Source organism: Monodelphis domestica, chromosome 2, assembly GCF_027887165.1.
Source record: "Monodelphis domestica isolate mMonDom1 chromosome 2, mMonDom1.pri, whole genome shotgun sequence".
Taxonomy (NCBI): Eukaryota; Metazoa; Chordata; class Mammalia; order Didelphimorphia; family Didelphidae; genus Monodelphis; species Monodelphis domestica.
The window spans coordinates 146,157,675-146,183,717 of record NC_077228.1 but is presented as its reverse complement, the minus strand read 5'-3'; the positions used below and the strand labels follow the sequence as shown (position 1 = coordinate 146,183,717).

General features: G+C 35.4%; 1 protein-coding gene and 1 pseudogene across 4 annotated transcripts in view; one reads left to right on the top strand and one right to left on the bottom strand.

Annotated features, from left to right (window-relative positions):
• LOC130457592 (nucleolar GTP-binding protein 2-like) overlaps nucleotides 1–2,003 on the top strand; it is a 70,311-nt pseudogene extending 68,308 nt beyond the window's left edge.
• The window catches only part of RGS7 (regulator of G protein signaling 7), a 742,720-nt gene that overhangs the window by 575,070 nt on the left and 141,607 nt on the right, over nucleotides 1–26,043 (bottom strand). The window lies entirely within an intron of this gene.

The window sequence follows — 26,043 nt, the reverse complement described above, 5'->3', positions numbered from 1 at the left end:
GTCCTGTTGAACAAGAAATTTAACTTTACAGTAGAAGTCCTTTAATTTTTTGACTAAAACATACATATTACAGAAAAAAACAAACTGGTTTTTATTGTTGTTTTTTTAAGGGCAGAAGTTTTCTCAGCAATCATTTTCCTTGCACACGGTAAATATTAGACAAATATGTGTCTAATGATAAAATGCATTGCACATTCTTCTGTCAAATACTAGGACTCATAGGAGAAAATACCCTATGCAACATATGTAGCAGTATTCCATTCATATTTGGTAATCGTGTTTGAAGGAAACTATCAAAAACATTGCTTAAAGCTCTTATATGTAACTTAGAAAATGTCACCTTAATGGAGGAAATATGTAAATAACATAAAAATTTCCTTTCTCATTCAGTCAAAAGATCCCTTCAGCCCAACATTCTGTTTCTGAGAATAGCACCAGAGACCATATATAAAGACGTACTCCTTAATGTGAACATTTTCTTATAATTGTACTGTTGCTGGCTGTCATTCAGAAGATGAGACTAAAAAAGATTGTTTAATACACCAATAAGGAAATAATGGCTATATCCTGAATGTTGTGGTGCTCTGGAAAGAGCCCTGAAATTGAATGAAGTTGACAATAGATTTTAGAGCTGAGACCTATGTTCAAATCAAAGCTCTAAAATTTATTTGTGAAAGTTACTTGACTTCTCTAATGCTTAGCTTCCTCATCCACATACAGTGGACATAATACATTACTTCACACGGTTGTTTGAGGACAATGCTGTATGAATGTTACAGGACTACATAAATGTAATTTCTTATTACTCTCTGTTTTCGCATGGTTATCAAAACTGATAATCACAATCTCAAAAGAAGGGCAAATTATTATCAACCATATTCAAGAATGCTCCACATCACTAGTAAGAGGAATATGACAAAGCAACTGTGAGGTTTCTCCCATCCACAACAAATTAGCAAGGTATACAAAAATAAAAAATGGTTCATATTGGAGAGAATATGGTAAGGCAGACCATATAAGTGTTGTGCTTGAAAAGGCAAAGCCAGAATATATCAATAAGACATATAAAATTGATTATTGGGGAAATGCTGAGGACTTCCTAGGAAAGCTAGTCTTCAGGACTGGAAAACTTTTAAAGGGTAGAAGACCTGACCTGCAGACAGTAGGCAAGATGGTTCTCAATGATTGGCAAAGGGGCCGAATTCCTTTCTTCATCAAGCCACCCAATGCAGAGCCCCCATCAACCTTTCAGTTTCCAGCATCCTTGGCTGTTTTACCAGCCTCACCCCATGAAACCAAGGAAGAAGATGAGAAAACTGAAGCTCAAGAAGCCATGCTTGTGGTTGAAAGGAAAGAAGAGGAGAAAGAGAACAATGACACAAGTGCTGAAATGAAAGAGCTCCTGGCATGCATTCTACAGAACTTTGGCAAGATCAATGTGGTGCCTCAGTTTACAGGAGAATATCTTGTCCCTGTGGAGATCTCATATAGTGATGATGGAAAATTTGATGATTCCTTTGGAGAGGAGGATGAGGAAGAACAGTCTAAGGAAGAGCATGAGGAGTTAAACCAGGCATCCCAAGAAGGAGATACAGAAATTGGCACCAAAGCAGTTATTAAAGCTCTGGATGAAAAAATTGCTAAATACAAGAAAGTTCTTAAACAAAGCTAAAGCCAAAAGGATTTCAGCAATTAGAATTCCCAAAGGGCTTAGTGAAAAGGTATTTTCCAAATCTGAGCCCAAATCCAAAGAGCAAGATGATGCAGAAGATAGAGGATATACCAAGAAAGAAAAAAAGAGAAAGGCACATGAAGAAGAACCTGAAAATGAACCTCAAAAGCTTACATCAAAGGCATGAAGGCAAGCAGACTGGCAGAAGAGAACCAAAAAGGTTGGAGTTCAATATTATGACACTCACAATGTGAACAACAAGAATAGGAACAAAAGGAATGACTCAGAGGGACAACAGCAACACCACAAATGGTTCAAACAGAAGCAATAGCTTAATTTGTTTATTAAAATTTACAAAAATATAAAAAAAATAAACTGAGGAATAGAGGGAAATTTTAAAAATCTCATCATAAACAAATTAGAGGAAAAAGAGAGAAATCTTTCAGATCTATAGGGGAAGAGTTGATTACTAAATAAGTGAAAGAGAAGATCCCATAAGATAAATGGACAATTTTGGTTATATAAACAGTATTGCCATTTATTTGATAAGCAAGATATCAAAGTTATAATTGATTTATTTTGTTTTTGCTGTTTTTGTTCTTTTTATTTAATTATAATTTTATCAGAGGAAGATCTTGACAAGAAATATTTTAGATCATTCCAGATCCATATCTTTTCAAATTTAAAAGTCAAAGGTACCTGGGGGAATTAAAAGGTTAATGACTTGTCAAGAGACAAAGTCACACATGCCAGTGGCCAGATATAAATCCAGGTCTCCCAGACCCTGTGGTGAGCTTACTCTTCACTACACTGTGCTGTAATTAGAAAATATTCTTTTTCTTTTCTCCCAAGATTTTTTATTACAAATAAAGAAAATTTGTTGGAGGAAATGAAACTAACATGGATTATCAGTACCAATACTTGAGATTTACTTATAATTACAGAATTACTATAGTGTAGTGGAGGAAATTTTAAAAAGAGATTATATTGGGGAGGTTGTGGCAGGGAAATGGTTAGAGAAGTGAAAGACTCAATTCTGGAAAATTCCTGACACTGTTACATATTAAGTGAAGAAAAATATGGAGATATCCATTGGAGATCCCTAATTCTGGAATTATATTTGAAATAAAAAATTCCATCTAATGCAACTTCTTCATGTACAACTCATTTACATATGAGCAAGCAGAAACTCAAAGACACTAAATGACTTGCTCATGGTCTTACAGTAAGTCAATGACATCACTTAACGTCAGGAAAATAATATTGTCTGGGATAACAGGTGACCATACTAAGAAGATTAATATAAATGAGCAATGCAGTGTTACCAGTTAGAAGTGTCGCTTTTATAATTGACTTTCATTCAGTATAATAGGTTTTACTTTTATAGCTCCATTTCCTATGATACATTTTCTCCCCAAATCATCAGATATCAGCTACAAATTGAGATGGGTTTGATCTTGATGACAATATGTGTATTTTTCACTTTTCCCATATGCCAGTGGAGAAATGTCACCATGGCTAACCTTTACCCCAAAGGAATCTTCTTTCCCATTGTAGCTTTGCTTTTGTACATTCTTGGGGCACAGTATTATTTGTCTAATAAAATTCTTGAAGAACAAGAGTTCATTGATAGATAATATCTTGTTTGTAAGCATATCCTTGGGCTTCAGATGCTGCAGCTTTACTGACAGTAAACCTTAGTTGTGGTTGCAAAGCATCTGAAATGCCCTCCTCTAATCATTTTTATATTCACAGCATACAAATTGCAGTTAATTCTGAAGCTAAATTAGCCTTTTTTTTAAGTTAACTGGCTCTGGGCCTATGAATTCATTTATATTATGTGTGTGTGTGTGTGTTCATTCAGCTGCCAGTCCTACAAACATTAGGTACAGATTATAGTTAAGGCAAAAGGCTACAATATGGTAGAGGAGACAGCAGACTGAACTTGGGGAGTCAGAAAAACCTACCTCTAACACATAATACCTATATGACTATTTGGAAGACACTTAAGCTCCAACTTCTTCAAGCAATTCTCTAAGATTACAAACGTCAAAAAGTTGATCAGCAACATCTGTGTAACAAATTTCTATATAAGTAGTTTCCTGTCCTGAAGAAATCACAAGTCCATATTGGGGGAAATAAACAAAGTCCAGGTTAGTAATGCATATGGTATTAAATTATGTTAATGTTAGGAGTAATTTAAACTCATCTGGAATTATATGTTTTACAGAGTACTCACTTCACCTAACAATCACAAGATAGGTAACACAAATAGTATCATTTCTGATTTACAAATGAGAAATCTAGTTGCAGAGAGATTACATGATTTGCCCAGGATTCTACACATTTATGACATAAATCAAAGATACAATTTGAACATATTTCTCCTGAATCCAATTCCAGCACTCTTTCTATATCTTGCTGCCACCCATAATAATTTGAGCTGTTGCTATTATTTTTATCCCTTACAAAATTCTACTGCAAAATCTCACCATGGCAAAGAGGTAATGCTTAGGATTGTAAAGGCCATGATAAACTGGAACAACTTCCAGGAACTGATGCAGAATGAAAGGAGCAAAACCAAGAGAACATTGTACACAGAGACAGATATACTGTGGTACAATAGAATGTAATGGACTTCTCTAGTAGCAGCAATGCAATGACCCAGGATAATTTGGAGGGACTTATGAGAAAGAATATTATCCACATCCAGAGGGAGAGCTGTGGGAGTAGAAACACAGAGGAAAAACAATTGCTTGATCACATGGATCGATGGGGATATGATTGGGGATGTAGACCCAAAATAATCACCCTAGTGCAAATATCAATAATATGGAAATAGGTCTTGATCAAGGACACATGTAAAACCCAGTGGAATTGCATGTCAGCTATAGGAGGGGGTGGGGGTAGAAGAGGGAAAGAACATGATTCTTGTAACCAAGGAGAAATATTCTAAATTGACTAAATAAAATTTTCAAAAAAGATAAAATAAAAGCTATGAGAATGAAAGGAACCACTAACAGGTACTACCAAGTTCCTAAGTTTCAAAGACGGGTCCATGATATATGCATGTGTATGTGTGTTGATTTTCCTAACTAAATTTAGAGAGACTCATTACCAGGATGGCCAAGAGATTATTATATGTATATATATATATATATATATATATTTTTTTTTTGCTTTGGTATATACTAAGGCATGGATGGGCTGCAAATTGAATTACTCAAAGGAATATTCATGTTTAAGAAATCACAAATCTTTCAAATATTGAAATGCTGTAACTATTGATCATAAAAATAGTTAATAATACCTGAAGATCTTTAAGGTTTCCTCCAGCTTTACAGTATTCTATGACTTCATTCCATGATTCTTTAGATATAACTTTTCTCCTTTATGAATAGTTCAACATCCTCCAGGACTTTGAATCCCACAACACCAGCAATTCTTAGATTGAGTCCTCTTCTACATTTATTTTGGCTTTGGAATGGAGCGGTGATTTTGTTGGTATTGGGAACTCCTCATGAAAAAATCCTGTACCAATATAATTCAAAATCGTCTGGGGGTATCTGGAAGTTGTGTAACTTCCTGAGAGTCATAAAATCAGTATATTTCATAGGCAAAATGACTTAAACCCAAGAAATCCTGACTCCAATGCTGATTTTTATGCACTGTACTTTGATTCCTCTCTCCAGGAACAATCAGCTATTATTAATAATAACAAAAATAGCAGATCATTTGTTTATAAGCATAATGGTGGAGGAGAGGCTATGATTGTCAAACCTCTACCTGGGAATTGTACATGCTCTAAGGACTGGGCTCCCATTGGCCAGTGCTCCCATTAGAGAAAATGTTTTAATTTAGAAGGATTTTTCATCAACAATCTTGGGAAGTAGCTAATACAAATACAAGGTGTTAACAATTAGTTTTAGTGCAGTTTAAAGCTATTTAAGGTTGAAGACATTTAAGACTGTACTAAGAATTTTGCAATACATGGTTTAATTATTATCATTTTATTTTTAAAAATAATAAGGAAACTTGAATTCAGAAATGTTAATTCCCCAAAATCACACAAAGTCAACAGCAGAACAAAAAGAAAAATTATGGTTTAATCACTTCATTACTATAGCATGCTAGGCACATTTCTAATATTTGAATCATTCTCCAGTCTATAGCAGATTGAAATCATAACCAATAAAGCAAATGAGTCCTTTGCCTTTCTGATTTGACTCTTTAATATCATGATTTAGGGAAATTAAGTTATTCAATTGTTCTATTAAATTATTTCATTCACATGAAAAACAAAAGGCAGATTCATATCCTATAGAAATAAACTTACAGTTTTGTGAGAGTTGCAAATAATTTCATGTGGCTAGCACCCTTAAATTAATCAGGAAAGCTCTTTACTTTCAAAAATTTGAAAGTGAGAACTTTCATGTACACAAAAACCACATATAAAAGTTTGACTTTTAAAGGATCATTTATAAAATCATAGTAATTAGAAACAATATTGGCCCATATTTTTAAGATTATGAACTACACTGCATTTGAGAAAATGGAGAAGATAACACCAGATTTGTTTTTTTGGTTTTTTTTAATATTTTATTTGATCATTTCCAAGCATTATTCATTAAAGACATAGATCATTTTCTTTCCCCCCCCCCCCATAGCCGACACGTAAATCCACTGGGCATTACATGTTTTCTTGATTTGAACCCATTGCTATGTTGATGATATTTGCATTAGAGTGTTCATTTAGAATCTCTCCTCTGTCATGTCCCCTCAACCACTGTAGTCAGGCAGTTGCTTTTCCTCAGGGTTTCTACTCCCACAGTTTATCCTCTGATTATGAATGGTGTTTTTTTTTCTCCTAGATCCCTGCAAATTGTTCAGGGACATTACACCGCCACTAATGGAGAAGTCCATTATGTTCGATTATACCACAGTGTATTAGTCTCTGTGTACAATGTTCTCCTGGTTTTGCTCCTCTCGCTCTGCATCACTTCCTGGAGGTTGTTCCAGTCTCCATGGAACTCCTCCACTTTATTATTCCTTTTAGCACAATAGTATTCCATCACCAACATATACCACAATTTGCTCAGCCATCCCCCAATTGATGGGCATCCCCTCGTTTTCCAGTTTTTGGCCACCACAAAGAGCACAGCTATGAATATTTTTGTACAAGTCTTTTTGTCCATTATCTCTTTGGGGTACAGACCCAGCAGTGCTATGGCTGGATCAAAGGGTAGATATTCTTTTGTTGCCCTTTGGGCATAGTTCCAAATTGCCCTCCAGAATGATCGGACCAATTCACAACTCCACCAGCAATGAATTAATGTCCCTACTTTGCCACATCCCCTCCAGCATTCATTACTTTCCTTTGCTGTCATGTTAGCCAATCTGCTAGGTGTGAGGTGATACCTCAGAGTTGTTTTGATTTGCATCTCTCTGATTATAAGAGATGTAGAATAATTTTTCATGTGCTTATTAATAGTTTTGATTTCTTTATCTGAGAACTGCCTATCCATGTCCCTTGCCCATTTATCAATTGGAGAATGGCTTGATTTTTTGTACAGTTGACTTAGCTCTTTATAAATTTGAGTAATTAAACCTTTGCCAGAGGGTTCTATGAAGATTTTTTTCCCAGTTTGTTGTTTCCCTTCTGGTTTTAGTTACATTGGTTTTGTTTGTGCAAAAGCTTTTTAATTTGATGTAGTCAAAATTATTTATTTTACATTTTGTGATTCTTTCTATGTCTTGCTTGGTTTTAAAGTCTTTTCCCTCCCAAAGGTCTGACATGTATACTATTCTGTGTTTACCCAATTTACTTATGGTTTCCTTCTTTATGTTTAAGTCACTCACCCATTTTGAATTTATCTTGGTGTAGGGTGTGAGGTGTTGATCTATTCCTAGTCTCTCCCACACTGTCTTCCAATTTTCCCAGCAGTTTTTATCGAATAGTGGATTTTTGTCCCCAAAGCTGGGATCTTTGGGTTTATCGTATACTGTCTTGCTGAGGTCGCTTTCCCCCAGTCTATTCCACTGATCTTCCTTTCTGTTTCTTAGCCAGTGCCAAATTGTTTTGATGACTGCTGCTTTGTAATATAGTTTGAGATCTGGGACTGTAAGGCCACCTTCCTTTGTATTTTTTTTCATTATTTCCCTGGATATCCTTGATCCTTTGTGCTTCCAAATAAACTTTGTTATGGTTTTTTTCTAAATCAGTGAAGAAGTATTTTGGTAGGTCAATGGGTATGGCACTAAATAGATAAATAAGTCTGGGTAGGATGGTCATTTTTATTATATTGGTTCATCCTATCCATGAGCAGTTAATGTTTTTCCAAATGCTCAAGTCTAGTTTTAGTTGTGTGGAGAGTGTTTTGTAGTTGTGTTCATATAGTTCCTGTGTTTGTCTCAGGAGGTAGATTCCTAGGTATTTTATTTTGCCTAAGGTGATTTTGAATGGTATTTCTCTTTCTAGTTTTTGCTGCTGAGCTGTGTTGGAATTATATAGAAATGCTGATGACTTATGTGGGTTTATTTTGTATCCTGCAACTTTGCTAAAGTTGTTGATTATTTCCATTAGCTTTTTGGTTGAATCTCTAGGATTCTTTAAGTAGACCATCATGTCATCTGCAAACAGTGATAACTTGGTCTCCTCCTTGCCTATTTTGATGCTTTCAATTTCTTTTTATTCTCTAATTGCTACTGCTAGTGTTTCTAGCACAGTGTCAAATAGTAGAGGTGATAATGGGAATCCTTGTTTCACTCCTGATCTTATTGGGAATGCGTCTAGTTTATCCCCATTGCAGATGATATTAGCTGATGGTTTTAGATATATACTGTTTATTATTTTTAAGAATGACCCTTCTATTCCTATGCTTTCTAGTGTTTTTAATAGGAATGGGTGTTATATTTTATCAAATGCTTTTTCTGCGTCTATTGAGATAATCATGTGGTTCTTGTTGGTTTGCTTGTTGATGTGGTCAATTATGAGGATGGTTTTCCTCATATTGAACCAGCCCTGCATCCCTGGTATAAATCCTACTTGATCATGGTGGATGACCCTTCTGATCACTTGCTGGAGTCTTTTTGCTAGTATCCTATTTAAGATTTGTGCATCTATATTCATTAGGGAGATTGGTCTATAGTTTTCTTTCTCTGTTTTTGACCTGCCTGGTTTTGGAATCAGTACCATGTTTATGTCGTAAAAGGAGTTTGGTAGAACTCCCTCTTTGCTTATTATGTCAAATAGTTTGTATAGTATTGGGATTAACTGTTCTCTGATTGTTTGATAGAATTCACTGATGAATCCATCAGGCCCTGGGGATTTTTTCTTAGGGAGTTCTTTGATGGCCTGTTGGATTTCATTTTCTGATATGGGATTATTTAAGAATTCTATTTCTTCTGTTAGTCTAGGCAGTTTGTATTTTTGTATATATTCATCCATATCACCTAAATTGGTGTATTTATTGCCATATAATTGGGCAAAGTAATTTTTAATGATTGCCTTAATTTCCTCTTCATCGGAGGTGCTGTCCCCCTTTTCATCTTTGATGGTGTTAATTTGCTTTTCTTCCTTTTTTTAGTTAGATTGACCAGTACTTTGTCTATTTTGTTTGTTTTTTCAAAGTACCAGCTTCTTGTCTTATTTATTAAATCAATAGTTCTATCACTTTTGATTTTATTAATTTCTCCCTTAATTTTTAGGATTTCTAGTTTGGTTTTCTGCTGGGGGTTTTTAATTTGTTTGCTTTCGAGTTTTTTTCATTTGCATTTCCAATTGATTGATCTCTGCTCTCCCTAGTTTGTTAATATAAACATTCAGGGATATGAATTTACCTCTGATTATTGCTTTGGCTGCATCCCAAAAGGTTTGAAAGGATGTCTCACCATTTTCATTTTCCTCGATGAAATTATTAATTGTTTCTATTATTTCTTCTTTAACTAAATGATTTTGGAGTATCATATTGTTTAATTTCCAATTGGTTTTTGATTTGGTTTTCCATGTACCATTACTAATCATTATTTTTATTGCCTTGTGATCTGAGAAGGCTGCATTCATTATTTCTGCTTTTCTGCATTTGTGTGCTATGTTTTTGTGACCTAATATATGGTCAATTTTTGTGAATGTGCCATGTGGTGCTGAGAAGAAGGTGTATTCCTTTTTATCCTATTTATTTTTCTCCATATGTCTATTAATTCTAATTTTTCTAAGATTTCATTCACTTCTTTTACCTCTTTCTTATTTATTTTTTGATTTGATTTATCTAAATTTGATAATGGTTGGTTTAAGTCTCCCACTAATATGGTTTTACTGTCTATTTCCTCCTTCAATTCTCCTAGTTTCTCCATTAGAAATTTGGGTGCTATATTATTTGGTGCATACATGTTGATTAAGGATATTTCCTCATTGTCTAAAGTCCCTTTTAACAAAATATAATTACCTTCCCTGTCCCTTTTGATCAGGTCTATTTTTGCTTTGGCTTTATCAGATATCATCATTACCACTCCTGCTTTCTTTCTGTCAGTTGAGGCCCAGAAGGTCTTACTCCTTCCTTTAATTCTGACCTTGTGGGTGTCAAACTGCCTCATGTGTGTTTCTTGAAGACAACATATGGTAGGGTTTTGGATTCTAATCCATTCTGCTATTCATCTACGTTTTAGGGGTGAGTTCATCCCATTCACGTTCAAAGTTATGATTGTCATTTGTGGACTCCCTGGCATTTTGATATCCTTCCCTAATTCTAACCTTTTCTTCTTGGGCTCTACCTTTTAGTCCAGTGATTTACTTTGAATCAGTCCCCCTTGTCCCCTACCTTGATGTTTCCCTTTTTAGTCCCTTCTTTTTTGTTCCCTCTCTCCCCCCTCTCTTTCCCTCCCTTTTTGTTTTCCCTCTCCCCCTCCCCGCCTTGGTTTTCCCTTCTCCCTACCCTTGTTGGGTAAGATAGAATTCAAGATCCCAATGGATCTGCATGTTTTTCCCTCTCAGAGTTGATTTCCCTGAGATTAAGGTTTAAGTAAAAAAACCCTCTCTTCCTCTCCTTCTTATAGGAGTTTTCTTCCCCTCTCCTTCCCATGTGAATCTTTGTGTGAGAAAGATTATTCTATTTGGTCTTTCTTTACTCCCTATTTATACATTACTTTTTCCCCACATGTTAGTATACATAGATTGATATAAATGTAGTCCTTATAGAAGAGAGTTTGAATAAAAGAAGAAGATAATATTTTTCTCCTTTCCCCTTTCCTTCATATTTACCTTTTCAGGTATTCCTTGCTCTTTGTTTTTCGGTATAAAACTTTCCACAGGGCTCTGGTCTTTTCTTTGCAAAAAGTTGGAAATCTTCTATTTTGTTGAATGCCCATACTTTCCCTTGGAAGTATATAGTCAGTTTTGCTGGATAGCTGATTCTTGGTTGAAGACCCAGCTCTCTTGCCTTTCTGAAGATCATGTTCCATGCCTTATGATCATTCAGAGTAGAACTTGCAAGGTCTTGTGTGACCCTGATTGGCATTCCTTTATATCTAAATTGTCTTTTTCTGGCTTCCTGTAGGATTTTTTCTTTTGTTTGAGAGCTTTGGAATTTGGCAATTACATTCCTGTGAGTTGTCTTTTGGGGGTTTAGTGTAGAAGGTATTCTGTGAGCTCTGTCAGTAGCTGTATTACCCCCTTATTCTAGAATCTCTGGGCAATTTTCTTTGATTATATCTTGTATCACGATGTCGAGTTTGGTGTTTATTTCTGGCTTTTCTGGAAGTCCAATTATTCTTAAATTATCTCTTCTCCCTCCATTTTCCAGATCTGTCACTTTGTCAGTGAGATATTTTATGTTCTCTTCTAATTTCTTGGTATTTTGGCTTTGTTTTATTAATTCTTGCTCTTTTACACGATCGTTGTCTTCCAGTTGCCTGATTCTGGCCTTTAAAGCCTGTTTTTCCTTTTCAGTTTGGTCACACCGGTTTTGTAGATGCGTGAATTTCTTTTGCATTATTTCCCACTTTTCCTCCCAGAAGGCTTCCATCTTTTTGATCATTTCTGATTCGAATTCTTCATGGGTTTGTGGAGAGTTTCCATTTCCTTTGGAAGGTTTCGGAGCATTTTCTTGTGTATCTTCTTCTATCTCCTCTGTATTTTGTATTTTGGCTCCATAGAATATGTCCAAAGTCTCCCCTTCCTTCTTATTTTTCTTGGGATTTGGGGGCTTCTGTACTTCTATGGAGTTTGCCATCTCTGAATGGGGAGGATTAGCTTTTCTTATCTCTGTCTGGTGTTCAGAGGCTTTAGTCCTGGGCAGATTGTCCATTCTATGAGCTTTCCCTGAGTTGAACTGAGTATGCCTTAAGGCAGTGACTTTCACTGGAACTGGAATGGAAGGATCCGGCCAGGGGTTTTAATTCACCCCTGGCTCTCTCTGTTTCCCTGCTGTTTGGGTGCCCCCTCTACTGGGTTGGGTTGCTTTCCGGAAGTTGCCTTCAGAATAGCTGGCCGTGAGGCTGTCTTGCCAGCCCTGAGGGTTACTGTTGTTTCAAATGACCCTGCTCTCTGAGGGGGGAGGGGCCGCGGCTTCCTGGAGCCTTGGACTCTGAGCTCCTACCCCTTAGGTCCTAGTGTTCTCTGGTTTTGGCTTTTGAGGGGGGCCATACCTTTTGATCCAGGTCCAGGTCCAGAAGGAGGATTCCCAGGGTCTATGCTGTTGATCATTTTGAATTTCAGAGCCCTAGGAGCCTATAGTTTGAGATCGGTTGGGAAGGGTTTCTGGAGATCTGAACTTTAGCTTTCTCTAAGCCACCATCTTGACTGGAAGTCCCCGATTTGTTTGTTTTTTAAGGAATAATGTGCAGTGCAAAAAATATATATATATATATATATAGAGAGAGAGAGAGAGAGAAATATGTTGCTGAAGCACAAAAATCTTATTAATGTATTCATTACAAATTCTATTGATCACTAACCTTCCCTGATTTCTACCTTGAAATCTATCAGATGGAAAAAATAACACCATCAATATCAAATAAACAGGGAGGAAGATAGGTATGGGTATATGGGTAAAAAAAAAAAAAGAGCTACACAGTTAATCCTTCCCTGTTCCTATTCTGGATATAAAAGTATGATATTATTTTTACACTGATTTCTGGAAAGTAGCCTTAATTCTTACATAGTATACTCCCATAGTATACAAACTAAACTCATATAATAAGAGAATGAAAAAATATCTTTAATAATTTGTATACTCTCTTCATTAATGGTGGTACTCTGTCTCAACACAGCATAAGCTGGTACCACTTTGAGTTCACAAATGCTATACCATCAGAACACAAACTCTGGAAGGATCTACCAAGCTTGAAAGGCTTTGAGTTCAATGTATGTCTGCTAACTGAGAATTAGCTCAATTAAATTCAGAAAGATTCATCACCATGTTAGCCTCATGGAGATGACTAAAATAATTTTTGTTATTGTTTTAACCACATGGAGTAACACTCAGAAACATATATTAAGTAAAGAAGGACTTGTGACTTGTGTAGGTGGAGAGAATGCAGAAAATGCCAGTTTCTGAAGAATAAATGAAATATGTTAAAGAAAAACAGGAAAGACTCATGACCCACCAGATGGACAGTTGCCTTAATACCACTCTATATTCCAAATTCCCTAGTCTGTTTCTTCAATAATGGATTATTGGCTTCATAAAATCACCAGAACATTGCTCTTCCCATGATTGGCACCAATTGCTTATATTCTAATTGGACATTTGTTAAGTGTGTCTTCTTTAATTTTTCAAAATGCATTATCCTCAAAAGACAATTTTTTCTTTTTTTTCCAAATCAGGAAAATAGAAATGTCTTCAAATAAGTTTCTATTTCATAGTTTTTGTTATGAAACAAATTTAATTTTCACTCTGTTGCTCAACAAACTTTTGGGGGGCACATTTAAAGAAAGAAATATAAAGCTATATTTTGTATTGCATTCAAACATGCTACCTTAACTTTTATCCCAGTGATCTTCAAAGAATTTTTAAAGGAAACCACTCTTAATTTTCCATGACAACCTGTTTGGACGGAGATGATTCCTGACATATTCCTCTATACATTGTGTGAGCACATTACAGAAAGAATAACATGTTCAATTAAATAATTTATTGAATGAGTTAGCTAAATGTTTCAAGAAAATGAAGCCTAATGAAAATTACCTTCAAGGAGGAAAGGCAACCAAATATTCCAATTTGGCAAGGGTTGTAGTTTCCATTTTTGATGAACTTTACAGAAATGGCAAATGCCCTGTGGAAAATCTCCACCATGCTCTAAGTCTTAGAGTCTATGATGAAGACAGTAAATTTACCTTCAGACAAATTGTTTAGTGTTTCAAGGTGCTTTGTTAACTAGTATATTTAAATTAAGCAATTGTCAAAAATATGATTAAAAAATACTCCTGCTGGTGTTTTATTTTTCTTTGTTACCAAAGGACAACTTATTGGTTAGAGGAACTGTTAAAGGTATATTAAGAAGTGTACTACAAAACAGAAAATATCAATAGACCTTTTAAAAGTATACCTAAAGGCTGGGGTTCAAATTATACTAAATGTAATCAGGACACATGTGAAATTCCAAACAATTTTAATAATATCATAATGAAAGAATGAGAGAGACCTGAATGTTCAGTGCATGTGATAAATTTGTGGATATTTTTGTATTCTGCAAGCATAATATAAATTAACCTCTGAAAAATATATTGCAGCCAAAAAGAACTAATGTTATTTCTCAGGAGAGTATCTGCTGCATGAGAGCAAGCACCATTTTCATTTTTTTCTCTGCATCCTTGTCATCTAATAGATTTTTTACATATTTAATAAATTCTCATGGAATTTGAATGGAATGGAATCCAATGGAATTAGGTTACTTTAATGAGGCATTGTTTCCAGAACACAGAGTTAACAATTCTTTTCTCCTGTGTCCTAATCACATCCCACATGGAGTACTGCATTTATTTCTGGGTATCACATTTTAAAAGGGCAATTGATAAGAGGCAAATGTGTAGAAGTGAGTGATGAAGGTAATAAAGGCTAGGAAATATGTGAAGTGGCTGAATAAACTAAATATGGTCTAGCAAAAGGAAAATGTTGCTCTTTTACACTGTATTTTAATTGATAAATTGCATTTTGAAATTTCATCCACATTACAACAATTAACTCATCCTCTCAACACACGTGTGCAAAAAGAGGCAATATATTCTCAAATCATTAAGACTGTGTAAAAGGTTAACTTTGATTGTTCCACTTAGTTTGGATTAGAATTTCAACAAGAATCTTATTAGAAAATAAGAAAATATATGGAATTCTAAATCTAAAAATTGGATGAGAATCTGAAAATAATGACAGTAGTTCATCTTAACAACCTATTTGATGCATAAAAAATAATTTAAATTTGATTGTCAGCATAAGCTTATGAAGAATATAGTGTTTTAAGTATACTTAATAGTAGGTACTATTATCATTCTTATTTTTTAGATAAGGAAACCAAAGCAGAAATAGATTAGGTGATTTCCCTAGCGTCACATGATTAAAGAGTATCTGAAAGGGATTTTGAATTTGTGTCTTTCTAGTCCACTCCTCTATCTGCTATGCCACACTACCTCTGAAAGCAAAAATATAGAGGAAAAAAACAGTATAAAATTTGAAAGGGACTTTAGCAACCATCTATTTTTAACATCTACACAAAACATGAGTTCCTTCAATCAATACTTCAATAGATATAAAATTTTAGGAAGGGCATGAATAATGAATCATCATCAGGTCACTAAACCTTACCTCAGTCTCAGTTTCTTTATCCATAAAATGAGGAAGTTTGACTAAATTGCCTCCAAGGTCCCTCATAGTTCAAAATGTTATAGCTGGATAAGCTAATTTCAAAGTTCTCTTCTTGTTCTTAATCTATGATCCTACAATATTATTTCTGCATATTTCCCTTATGAATCACCATAACCAAAGATAGAAAAATAATATCTAACACTTTAGAGTCTGAATATACCATGTCTTTAGATTTTTGTTACATGAAGTAGGTAGGACAGGTACTGTCCTTATTTTAAAATTAAGCCATTTTGGCTCAAATAGGTTAAAACATGTGCCTACAGTCACAAAAGTAAAAGTGTGGGAAAGCCAGAATTAAAGGTAGGCCAGAGGGACAGTTAGGTGGCTCAGTGGATAAGAGAACTAGGCATAGAGACAGGAGGTTCTGGGATCAAATTTAGCCTCAGACTTTTCCTGGCTGTATTAACCTGGGCAAGCCAATTACCCCCAGTTTGCTAGCCCTTAGCACTCTTCTGCCCTGAAAGCAATACTAAGATTCTAAGACAGCTAGTAAGGGTTTGGAGGGGGGATGAGGAGGAAGATCAGAATTGCTTCTACTATATGATATGGTCTGACTTGAATTATGGAATAAATCATGGCATATAATGGCTTATCAAATAATCACAGAAGTTCCTAGAACTAGCAAGGCCTGGGTAATAGGAGCAATATCTTAGCCTTTACACCCATGCAAGTTTGGCTTATTTTTCCTTATAAGAGAATGAGGTCTCCTTATATTCTAATTGGCTCAGAGGACTAAAAGTTCAAGCTGTTGTCATCACTTTCTTATCACAGGAATAAAAGCCATCATGAGGAGTGCCAGGAGTTCTCTGAGGATACAAAACAATTTTTATCAAAATAAGTTTTGGTCTGTGCAAAGGGGGGAGGGTGTGGACTGTGAGAGAAAAACACTTTGCAAAAGAAATAGCGATGCAAGAGATTGCAGAGAGGGAACTTGCTACATGCATAGAACTTTTATGGACTCTGTTCTTGAACCTGAGGAAGGAATAAAACTATACAGAAGGAGACAATTGGGAAGCTGTTGTTCTTATCTTTCAAGGGGATTGGAGAAGTTATTTCCTGTGTGGCTTGATTTGTGTGAGCCTAGTGGGAGTTGGCCTATCTGTCCCTGGGAAGCTGTAGGTTCCTGTGTTCCTGCTTTCCTGCTTTCCTTGTTATCCTGAGATCCAGTTAGCCTTGTCTCCACATTTTCAACTACCTAAGTTCCTGTGAGATCCTGTGTCCTGAGGTTTTTCTGACTGCTGAAAAAGAACTACCAAGACCCAGTAAAGTCTGTCTATGTGAAGGGCCAGAAGCCATCTTGGGCTTAGGCCTAGGAGGGTGAATTCATGAAGAGTTCAAAGCTATCATAATTTTGATGAACTATTAACTTGTCTACCATTACTTTAGAGGACCAGTTAGTTCAGAAAGCTAGACAGTGTTGGGTTTAAAGATAGAGAGAGTAGTGAAAGGCAACCAGAAGATCATTGAAAACAGTTTCTTGCAAAACCTGTAGAAAGGGGGTGGAGTATCCAGAGTTTAGAGCTAGGGGCTCCTTGATTCCTGGTCCTTCCTTCATTTTCTATATGAATATTAATAAAATCTCATCTCTATTTTTTTTCCAATTTTCAACTACTCAGATAGTGTTTTGGCCTACACAGGCCCTTTTGGGCCTATCCTCTGAGTGGTGTATCCAAACTTGATATATCACTTATACAACCTTTTCCATACCCATTACCCACTTATTTCAGGATACTTGTTTGGTGGATCACGATGGGCAATTTAGGTAAAGGAACTTCATTCAGCTGAATCAATTTGAGCTGTCCTCAGTGCTAATCCATGTTAAGCATTCTTATAACATGGGTAGTAATTTTTTAATTACCTTTTTGAAATATCTATGAGCAACTCATTTTGTTCTAATATGAAATCTAAACTGTCAGAACGATGGTCTAAATCAGGTCCAACACTGAGTAGAGAGTATCTGGTTTAGCCCTCCGTATTTAGCTATATTCAGAATTGTGCTTCATCCTTATTTATAACTTGAGACCAGTTAACATCAATCTGGGGAAAAAAAAGGAAAACTAATTTTCTGTGGAGAAACATGAGAAGAAAAGAGAGTATCTTTCTCTTATTGCTAAATCCAGCTGACTCAGACCAGGAGAAATGGATAAAAAGAAGAGTAAAGTATTAGGATCTCTGTCCTGTCTATGGCCTAATTCTTCTGACATTTACACTTATTTAGGTCATTATGAAGAAATATGCTTCATCAGAATTTTTGAGACAGAGAAATTATTTAATATATCCTGCCTAGTGATTTACTTTATCATATCATTAGGTTCTATGTTCTCAGTTGTATGTTCCTGAAAATATAGTGCCCTATAGCTCCATTTATTGTTCTAAATTATTATTTCAAGGGGATTTCTGGTGGCTCAGTCAGGATAACCCATTAGTTTAAATGTTATTAATTTTCACAGTGTTAGATAGAAAGAGAATGAACAATCAAAGAGAGTATATGATAGAATACTGAGGAGGTAAAATGGTAGAAAGCTGAATTACTGACTAGCTATAAAAGTTCTATTTAGTTTGGCTTTCATTTGTTTTCACATATGTGTGTATATGCATGTGCAAATATATGTATGTATGTCTATGTATAAATATGTTATACAATCTGAATATATACACATGTATATATGTGAAAATGACAAATTATAAAGAGCTTTTGCTCTCTGAAGGGCTAGAGTCGGTCACTTAGTCTCGATGAATACTCTATAGCACACCATCTTTGACAGTACATATGATTTTTTATATAGACATATATATATAAAATTATATCTATGTGTGCATGTATATATATATATACATATATGTGTGTGTGTGTGTGTGTGTATCTGTACCTTGTTGGTCAAAACATAAAAATGACCTTGAATACCATCAATTCAAAGTTTATAAATGTTTATTATTTGCCAAAAGATTATCTTCATCTATAAATATATTATTTTTCCAGTTTTCTTAAATGCCCAGGTTTGATTTTTGTTTATTTTATTAACTCCACAAAAATCTTAATCTGATGCTTCAGTTTGGCAAACCCTGCCTCCTGGAAGGCACTCAACACCATAAATTCCAACAAGGCCTACCAAGCTGGGAATGTTTTGAGTATGATCTTAGTAAAAGCTATGTATAAAAAAGAGTCCTCAACAGAAAGATAATTACATTTTTTTGGCTGTTACAACACATAAAAGAAATAAAAAGACAAAGTAGCCTTCGGCCTTTGTGACTCCCATCTCCACAGAGCATAATTTGCTTGGAGTAGAACACTGGCTATACACTTGTTAGGAGGTTTCATCCAAATCCTAATGAAAGAAAAGAAATGCTGGACCAGTGGAGCAGAATGCTAGAAGAAAGAAAAAATAGACGTGGAGCCATAATGCTGTCCCACAGCTACATTATTAACTTCTGACTCTTTTTATAAAGGCTTATCTTCTTCCACGTAGGAAGGACAGATGTCAGATATCTTCCCAAATGTTTTTCCAATTCTAATAAGCCAGATTTGCAAGCCCTTAATTGTTTATAGATCTAGTGCTTAGATGCAATGACTTTCAGACTATGAGTTGTCCAAGTTTTGTTATTGGATTACTTTCCTGACCTTTAGATTGTCACTACATGTGGGTTTCCATGTAGTAAACTCAAAAGACCTTTTCTGGGGAGGGTGACTATAGTTTGGAAAATAAGTGGCGATAATTTTCCTTATGTAACTTTTATTTCTATATAAATCTTAGATTCTTCATTAAGCAAATGCATTTATTCTGCATTGCCATAGTGCCAGGAGGCACAGTGGTTAGAGTACCATGCCTAGAGTCAGGAAGATCCCTTTTCCTGACTTAAAATTGGATATCAGACACTCAGTGGCTGTGTGACCTGGACAAGTTTACTTAACACTGTTTGCCTCCATTTTCTTATCTGTAAAATTAGCAGGAGAAAGGAATGGCAAGCAACTCCAGGATCTTTCCCAGGAAAAGCCCCCAAAGGAGTCACAATAAGTTGTGTATGACTGAAAACAACTGGACAAAAACAACTGAAATAGTATCTTGTGAATTCTGCCTTTTTGGGTACTTGAAAGAAAAAATGGGAGTTAGTGAGCAGTGGTTGAATCAATAGTGAATTCAGAATACAGAAATGTGAACATGACAATGATTTGCTACATGTCATTATGGTTTTAGTCTCTAACACAAAGATAATCCATTCACATTTTAACATTGCTTTCTATACTTACAAAAAGCCATTGAAAGCCTACTCTCCACAAGCTGCATGTTAATCCTGGGTTTACAAAACCAGAAAACAACATAATTTCTGTCCTCAAGGAGCTTGCGATCTCAGAGAAGAAATGGAACAAATAATTTTCATACAAGTTAGAATGAGTACGTGAAAATGAAAGGTCAAATTTAGAGGAATGAGCCCATTCAGAGAAAGGGGCACCAATTCATAGTTTAAGCATTAATACTATATTCATTTGTAAGATGAAAGTAATAATAACACCAACCCCTTTCCTACATTTAAAAATCATGGGACAGGGGAAAACTGGGTGGCTCAGTGGATGGAGAGCCAGGCCTAGAGACATGAGGTCCTAGATTCAAATATGCCCTCAGACACATCCCAGTTGTGGGACCCTGGGCAAGTCACTTAACCCCCATTGCCTAACCCTTACCACTCTTCTGCCCTGGAACCAATACATAGTATTCTAAGATGGAAGGTAAGGGTTAAAAAATGGGACAAGGGTAATACAGTGGCTCAGTGGAAAGATAGCCAGACCTAGAGATTAGAGATCCTGGGTTCAAATTTGGCCTCAGCTTCTGTGTGACCCTGGGCAAGTCACTTAACTCAATTGCCTAGTCCTTACTGCTCTTCTACCTTCAAACCAAAACTTAGTATTGATTCTAAGAGAGAAGATAAGGGTTTAAAAAATGAAGAGGACACCATGTTTGAAGCTCCTTTTGAAAAAAGTGCTGTTGACAGTTGAAGAATTATTAAATTCTCATCAAACTTGTCTTTGAAGTATGTGGCACTTTAAGGTTCATGTTGTTAAAGAGTATGACAGCATTAATCCTTTCTTGAGCTAAATTATCTCTGACTTGTTATACGTGGATGTCAGAAGGGATGGCAGTCCAGCTTGAGTAGAAGATAAACAGGAGCTCCATGCTGACATTCCAAAGGTGGTTTCTATATTAAGTTGGCTCTGTTGTGATTCCACTGAGCAAAGAGTATAATTTAGCACTAGAAGAGTAAGGGAAAGCTGATCCACTAGAATTAAACATTTGGGACCATCATATGAAAGTCAGTGTTGGCAAAATACTTGAAAGCTAGGCTTTGAGCCAGCAGTAGAAAGGTTGTCTGTCAGATGGGGAGGTGATTGGTTCCATTGCTCTATGTGAGGGCAGACAGATGGATATCAAACCAGCAAGAGTGGAGGTGATGGCATACCACATGTCTCTAAATCCCCTGAGATGCTTAGCTGTTAGAGAAGGGTGGTTATGAGCATGAATGAGGGCATACTCCCACAAAAAGCGAGAGAGAAGAAACCATAGCTATTAAAGCTGGAAGGTACCTACATCAGTAGTATTAATTTTTACACATTCAGAAACAATGCCAAAGAGGTGATGTCAGTTTCTTCAATGAATAATAAATATTTTTTGAATTATTGAAAGAGACTGGATTAGAACCCAGTCCCTCTGACTTACTCTCTAATTCTCTTTTCACCTGAGCTAATAGTCTCCCAATAGTCTCCCAAAATAAAATAAATAAAATAAGATCTTGTCTATATATAATAGGTAGTTGATAAATGTCCTATTTTTATTAATTTGTTCATTCATTTTACATTCATTTTTCATTCAACTCAAGCTATATTTTATTGACATTATGTGGAAGCATTAGAATCTCCTTTTTAGCCAATTTAAAACATTAAGAAATACATGGGGGGGGGCAACTAGGTAGCTTAGTGGATTGAGAGCCATGTCTACTAGATGTGGGAGGTCCTAGGTTCAAATCTGGCCTCAGACACTTCCCAGCTGTGTGACCCTGGGAAAGTCACTTAACCCCCTTTGCCTAGTCCTTGTCACTCTTCTGCCTTAGAATCAATACACAGTATTGATTCCAAGATGGGAGGTAAGGGTTTAATTTAAAAAAATACACAGGGAGAAGCTGGGTAGATAAGTGGATTAAGAGCTTAGAGATAGGAGGTTCTAGGTTCAAATCTGACCTCAGACACTTCCCAGCTGTTGGACCCTGGGAAAAATCACTTAACCCCCATTGCCTATCCCTTACCACTCTTCTGCCCTGGAACAAATACACAGTATTGACTCCAAGACAGAAAGTAGGGGTTTAAAAAAAAAGAAATACATTATTTATCCAGTCCAAAGTCCTTTCCTGACTTACTTGAAGGAGGAAAACTCCATTAATACTTGAACTCAAGAAACAATAACCTCTACAAAAATTCTCCTATCACCCCATTCATCCTCACTTTCTGTTAGACTATTAAGTATTTTACTCATGAAAATGTGTAAAGTCAAGAATGAAAGCTAAGACCTGGAAGAATAGATTCAGAATAATATCAAAATTTAGAATGAGAAATCCCACCCACTGCTCTAGTTAAAATCCTGGGCTTCTTCCATCCACAGAAGTTATTAGAGCAATAACTCAGCTAACAACAGTCCCTTCTCTATAACTAAAGGGATTAGAATATTGATCAGAGGGAGGAGACACTGGGTTACTCCAATTATCAGTTGAAGAGAAAGAGCCTTTGAAAGGAATGGTTTTAGAAAATTAATTCTTCTAGGCCTTACCTAGTGGAGTAACTATTTTTCTGAATTGATGAAACAAAATATTAATTCTCACTTTATCCTGAATCTCATGACTATTTTTTTTACTATAGTGAAAATTTTCTTATTCAAGTTTCCTATAAATGGTACTTCAAGATTCTTGTGTTACAGAGAGATTTCACGAGGTATGAGTGGACTGTCAGTTTGGGCATTTCAGATCTTGGCCAAGCAGATCAGGACTTGAATTGAGAATAATTAGAAATTTTAAAAAATTGTTTCTGACAGAATTATGCCTATAAGGCAGAGCACAATATTAATATTTCTTTTTCTTGGACAAGTGTTTTGTGATTTACAAAGCAATTTCCTCACAACAATCCCATGAGGTCATGATAATAATACAAATAATGCCATCTTGAGTAGAATTCTTCCAACCCCTTGGGAGAGGCATACCCATGGTAGGGAAGAAGTTGAATCTTATGACTTTTGATCAAAGATTTGAGGCCAAACTGAAAATACAGGCATTTATTAGCATTTTGAGGAGTCTGCTTTCATTAATAGAAAATTCGCATTCCTAGGATACAGATTTGTTTTATGTAACCTTTCAGGCACATTTACAAATCAGTCAATCAGCAGCATTCTATGGTAACAGGATAGAAAAGTCAACCCTAAGGAAGGAGATGTAGAGAAAGAAGAGGATCCATAAAAGGAGAAAATGCACTTTGAAAACATTTGTAAGATTTATTAACAGAATAAGAAAACATTCATTTCCAGTTCAAGGACAGCAGACAAGGAGGAGACCAAATAATAATATAATTGTGAAAGATATTCTTTTAGACAAAACAATAGGGTCTCTCTTCCAAAGATAGCAAATAGTTGTTAGAGCAGTAGATTAGACTATCTGTTTAACATGTCCTTGCATAGGAGATAGGGATTTTTCTAATGTTAGACCACTAGGTGCTTGGTGGATTTTCTACCTGATTAGTCCATCAAGGCATCATGAAATGATTGTAGTTCCCTTTTTTTCTCACACTAGCAAATAGCACTTTATTTTTTGGTTCATAAGCATTAATTCATTCAGTCCTCACAATTGCCCCATGATGGTATTAACATACAAGTGGATGCTATTGTTACTCTCATTTTACAGAAGAGGAAATTGAAAATCACAGAGGTTAAGTGATTTTTTTCCCAGGGTTATGCAGCTCAGATTATAGGGAGGATCAGAGGTTATAGTTGAATTCTTATCTTTCTAATTCCTATTCAGTCATTTTATCCATTACACCACTTTCTTAATATTACTAGCAAACATTATCTCATACTTCAAAGAGATAAATAAAAATAAAATATATCATTTAAAATATAATTTCTGCAACCCTTTCAAAAATGCACACTCATGAAGCTAAATCCCTTTCCCTCATTTCCTCCGTTCAGTAATCATTTTTGGGAAAGGGACCTAAAGGAAGGTTTTCTTCCATGTTTAGAGCCTTGCTTTGTTTAAAGAAGCAAAGTAAATTGATTACACAAATCTCTAAAGTACATAATTTATGTTCATCTTTATAAAATGAAGCAAGGTTCACATTAGGTTCACTCTTGCCATACTCATCTTCAAGCATCGTGCTTTACATGTTAGTTTTTTGTACCAGACGTGTGATTTAATTGGTGTTAGTCACTCCCAGTGAGGAAATTGTTTTTCTTCTTGCAAATCAATATCTATTTGGTTATTTATAGTCTTAGAAACTTGCTTGTAACATGAAGAGGTTAAGTGTCTTGCCCAGAGTCACACATTCAGGGTATGTAGAAGACTTCCTAACTGCTCAGTCAGCTCTCTACTCACTAAGCCACCCTCCCTGTCTAGTTCACTTGAAATTGCTTAAGGTCATGGACCACATCATTTTTCATCTTTGTATCACCAGGGCCTAGAATAATGTCCTGTCTAGAGTAGGCACTCAATAATAGCTTACTTGGTTTTCATTCATTTATTTAATTTGGTATACTTAATTAAGAGTATCTTGTTAATTATAAAGCCCTATACATCCATCATCTCTATGATCAAGGTAAAAATAAATAGAAATATGCTCATTTTAGAGTTAAGGAAATTGGTGCTCAAAAATTAATTGATGCGTGTCAATTATCCTACAGCTAACTAAGGATGGTGCCAGATTTGGGATTTGAACTCATTTCTCCTAAAGTAAATGTCTCCTAAGCAAATGTTCTTTTCTCTTCACTGGACAAATCATTCACTAAGTCAATGAAATTGGAAATAAATTGCCTACTGATTTCAAATCCAGGGTTCTCAGTGAAGAAATAATCTTCATGTTACTCAGATACAGATCCATCACAGCCTCCTATCCATGAAGCATCAGACCTACATTATAAGAAACAACTTCAATGCCAGACACAACACAGCCATAGAATTCCTAAAAGAATTACCTTAAGCAGCAGACAATGAGAAACCTCCCTCAGGACTAAAATATCTAAACCTCTTTTTTGACCTTTGATTTCTTGGCAACCACAGGCTATGTCCTAGCCAAGACTACTCATGCATACAACTTCTAAGCCAACTCTGCCTCATTTAGAGGTTAGCCATTTTCTGTATCATAGTCATCTGATGCCATCTATCTATGGCCAGAAACTAGCAGGAAACTCTATGGAACTTCCAAAGATAATTGAACTGTTCTAAATATTTGAAGAGGCATAAATGGGATTGCACCAGAGATGGTTTAATAAAATATTTACTAGGCTATTTTCTAGTGATGATCTTGGCTACATCTCTTTTCCCCCTCCCTCAGGATATATGATTATCAATAACCAAGAGCATCCAGTCACAGAAATTGACCTCCTACCACAAACAAAAATGAAGAAGCAACTTATGGCCAGAAGGAAATCAAGACAATTTCTCAAAAATTTTGGCATCACAAATGCAAAGATTTTTATCCTAATAAGCAAAGTCTGCCAATTGGGATAGATAATGAAGAAGGATGGAGTGGAAATAAGAATGAGTCTGATCATTTTGTTCTTTGTTTAGGCCACTGGTATTAATAATTTAAAAATGCATTTGTGTGGGTATCTAACAGAAGATAAAAATCCTCAGGAGCTCAATTATATAGGCAACTCAGGAACCAGCATTAAATCTGCAACCAGGGAAATCCTTGCTCATTGAAATATACCAAAATTTACCACAATTTATCTGGTATAGTTAGGTAATCATATTCCAGGTAACTTAACATTCTAGTCAACTAAGATATTATCATATCTATAGACCTATACATATACATACAATATATATATACCTATATACCAAAACACTGTATATTAACAAAAAAATTGGACTTATTGCCATCATCAATATTACTATCATAATTATTAAGAGATCATAAAATAATACAAGTGATAATATTTATGTAGTAATTTACAGTGTTTTCAAATGATTGATATCTCATTTAAATCCCCCCAAATAAAGTAATACCCATATAATCATAAATGGTTTGCCATCTTAGGATGAGGAGGCAGAAGAAGAGACTTTGGAACCCCCAGATTTTAAAATATTAAAAATTGTTTTACATGTACTTGGAAAAATAATCTATATATGCATATGTATATCAAATGGTATTGATAATATAAGAATCATTATCCTCATTTTGTAGATGAGGAAACTGGAATTCAAACTTGTCTGAAGCAGCTCACACCTGTAAAACCTGTAATTTCTAAGGACCATTTCTGCTCTAATACTTTA